The 3,950-nt window shown below is 41.7% G+C and overlaps 1 pseudogene; it reads left to right on the top strand.

Moving 5' to 3' along the window:
- Nucleotides 1-1,290: 1,290 nt before the first annotated feature.
- On the top strand, nucleotides 1,291-3,720 carry LOC116888036 (annotated as a pseudogene).
- Nucleotides 3,721-3,950: the final 230 nt, after the last annotated feature.

Below are 3,950 nucleotides of genomic sequence, written 5' to 3'. Positions count from 1 at the left end.
ATCTTTCATTTTTCACAAATCTATTGTGTTTATGATATCTGAGGAAAAAGATTATATTGTCAATTAATTTTATTAAAATAACAACCCAAGGCATGATATACTAAATACAAATTAAAATTTATGGAAATAAGTTTCATTCCAAATACATGACACATCATCACATGCAAATTTACTGAACTGACTAATAATAAAATTAATAAATACAATAAGGGCAAAGGATACTTCTTATTTACACAAACAAGAAAAATTTCAACTGTATATTTCAAAACTCTATTAATAAGAATATGTAGAGAAACTGGCATAGTCCTACTTTTCTGATGGTGAGGAAAATTGAAAGTTATTCTGGATAGCAATAGCAACATATCAAGCAACAGAACTGCTCATATCCTTCTTTTAATAACTTCACTCATCTAATTACTTTAAGAAAGCTATTAAAATAAGAAAAAACTCTATCTAGAAATGTCTGTTCACTCAAAGATAGAAAATCTATAAATGGAGGCTTCAGTGATGCCACATAGAAGTAGGATCAAGCGGGTTATACCATATCAGATTTTAAAACATCCATTATAATTGGTAAACACAAAGTAAAACAAATGAAAAATCAACTCATAAGATAAGAAGCAGGACAAAATTGAAGTCATGGTATGCTTAAATGATGTAAAATATTCAGCCATATGGCTAAAGACTTTCTAGAGAACAGAGAATTAAAAATAGATGTGAGAATATGTGTATTTTCTTTTTCTAACTTTCCTGACAATGTAAGTAATTTCATTTTAACTTCCATCTAGATCCAGCCTGCCTATTATTCCCATATATTTTTGCCATCCACGCCAATCTCTATGTTCTTTTGTAACTTTCTGGCAAAATCTAAAATCCATATAATATCAAATATGAAATGTTCTGGTGCTTCCCTAGCTATGGACACTTGGTCATAACCAGAAGCAATACTATGAATAAAATTAGGGAAGGACTAATAATCAGTCATTCAATTCAATTGTCTTTTGCCTCCTGTGGCCATTTTATCATTATAAATTTTATTTTTCTTTTATCTTCTCATGTCTTATAATGCTTGTTTTTTTAATTATCTTCATTGTGTTTGATCTGATCTCTCCTCCTGACTCAGCCTCAACAGATTTCTTGGGGATAATACAGGCTACTCACTAAGAATTCTGTAAATTTTTATAGTCCATGTAGAGTATGGTACATTCTATAATTCCAGCAATAAAATTCTAAGAAAGGAGAATGGTGAGGGTTGAGGGAAGGAAAGGATGAGGACTGCAGCAGGAGGCAATGGGGATGCCGCAGCCAGGAAGAGCCGCTGCAGGCCAGGTGGTGGCCGTACTCTGACCCAACCTTGGAAGCTGTGCGATTTCCCAGATTCTCCATGGAAGACCCTATAAAAATTGTGCAAAGACCAGTGGAAGGGGAAGCCCTGGGTCCTGCTAAGACTGAACCCCCAGTGAACTAGATTGTTGGGGGAGGCAGCAAAGGGGAGGATGGGAGGAACCCCATAAAGAAGAAGGGGGAGGGAGGGGGATGTTTGCCCAGAAACCGGGAAAGGGAATAACACTCGAAATGTATATAAGAAATACTCAAGTTAATAAAAAAAAAAATTGTGCAAAGAATGTTGACACGTAGGCCACAGTGGTGACCTCACTACCTCCAAACACTGTCCTTCACAAGGACAGTTACGTTGACAGAGTCGATGAGAATAATCCAGAATATTTGCAGGAGAGGAACATGGCACCAGACCTTCATTGGGACATCAATATGATGGAGCAGAAGAAGAGGGTGTCTATGATTCTACAAAGTCCTGCCTTCTATGAAGAACTGGAATCTATGATACAAGAACAGTTTAAGAAGGGAAAGAATCCCACAGGCCTATTGGCATTACAGCAGATTGCAGATTTCATTACATCATGTACCAAATGTTTACCCAGCAACTCCACAAGGAGGAATGGATGCCCTGAACATGAATCTTGGTGTGGTTATTTCTGAAGGACCTTAGAAGATCTGATTCTATTGCACACGACAAAGGGGAGAAGTGAGTGTGGTGTAAACTAGCAGCATTTTACAGACTAGCAGATCTCTTTGGGTGGTCTCAGTTTATCTACACTCATATCACAGCCAAGTGAACTCTGAGCAAATACTTCCTCATCGTGCCTTTGGCCTTCTCTACATTAGAGTAACTGCATTCAGCTTGGTTAAGGTCAATCTACAAGTAGATATAGAAGACCATGGAAGTACTAACCTAGGAGTCAAACATGCTGGCTCCACTTTGCATTCTGCAATTTATGCTGCATGACCAGATGCCAAGTGTATTATGCACATTCACATACCAGCAGGGGCTGTAGTCTCTTCAATAGACTATAGACTCCTACCTTTTTCTCCAGAGATGTTGCTTATCATGACAATCATGGCACTCTGGTTGATGAAGAGGAAACAATTTTGATTCAGAAAAAATCTGAAAAAAGGATGTAAAAGAAAGAAAGAAAGAAAATCTGGGCCCTAAAAGCAAGGTTCTCATTCTCTGGAACCCCAATTAGAGAGAGCATAGAGGAGGCCTTCTCTAACATCCATAACCTTGTGGTTGCATGTGAAATCCAGATTTGAACTCTGGTAAGTGCTGGAGGACCAGAGGACTTAGTTCTGCTGGATCCTGGGAAGTGCAAAGCCAAATCCCACTCTCCAGGGACTCCAGCAGGAGGAGGAGGCAGTGGATCACCTTCCAAGTGGCAGACTAGAGAGCAGAAATGTGAAGCTCTTATCTGGATGCTCGATAATCTGGCTACAGAACTGTCTACCCTTAATGATATCCTGCTTTGAGATCACGATCGAAAAAGTACAGTGATGTGGAAGCCCTTTCAGTGTTACAGGCTAGTGATGGCAATTCGTGCACTTTCTTACTCTACAGACAGTTTTCAGAAGTAGCAGAGAAGGAAGACAAGATGGCTGAACTCTGGCTGATCCTTCTGAGGAGGAGTGGAACGGAAGCAGTCTCAAGTCAAAGACTAAGTGGACTAAAGAGGATGGACATAGAACTTCTACCTCTGCTGTTCCTAACCTGTTTGTTCCACTAAACACTAACCCAAAAGAGGTCCAGGAGAGGAGGAACAAGATTCGAGAGCAGAACTTACAGGATATTAAGAAGCTAGGACCTCAGTCCCAGGTTTTGTGTGGTATGATGGTGGACAGAAGACTTGTTCAGGGGGAGCTGGTGAGGGACTCCAAAGCCAACACTGAGAAGGAATACCAGCCCTATGTCATTGTGAGCACCACAGTTCCCAACCCACCCCTTCAACATGCTCACAGACTGTGAACTAGAAGAATACCATCGAGAGGTGGAACAGAAGGAAGGGCTCTGAAAAAGAACTTAAATGAGACAAGAGGCAAGAAAGAAGTCCCCAGGTAGTCAGCTGTCCCGACCTAAAATGCGCCTATCAAACTAGAAGACCTTCCCAGAAGCAGACATCAGGGATCACAATGATGCCACCACCTTCAAGCTGACTCCCCCTGACCTCTCCCCTGATGAGCCTTCAGTGGCACTTGCCTTCCCCAGAACCCACTCAGTCCCTTGTTGATTCTGACCCTGAGCCAGCCTCAGCCTCAGTTCCAGATGCTGAAGAAGTAGCCTCTCTCTGCCACGAATCCCTCTTTTTTCCTTGTGTTCTTTCCTCTCCTGTATTGGAAGGCAAAAAGCCAAGACCTCCATGTAACTAGAGCCCCCCTGCCTTGTCTTATCAGCCCCTGCACCAGTGCTAACCCAGTACGAGTACGTGCTCAGATCCCCTACCCTAGGCCTTGGTTCTGTGAGAAGTTGGGATTAGCCTGAACCTGTGAGTTGTGCCTCCCTTCAGGAGGGTGACACTGAATCCTGGCCCAGGCTGGAAGCCATCAGAGGCTTCTGCCAGCTCTGGTTAAAAGTATCCCTATTCCAGAGCCTTGCCTCC

The sequence above is a fragment of the Rattus rattus genome, chromosome X, assembly GCF_011064425.1.
Source record: "Rattus rattus isolate New Zealand chromosome X, Rrattus_CSIRO_v1, whole genome shotgun sequence".
Lineage (NCBI taxonomy): Eukaryota > Metazoa > Chordata > Mammalia > Rodentia > Muridae > Rattus > Rattus rattus.
The sequence above is the reverse complement of the archived record's forward strand: the minus strand, read 5'-3'. Positions and strand labels throughout refer to the sequence as shown.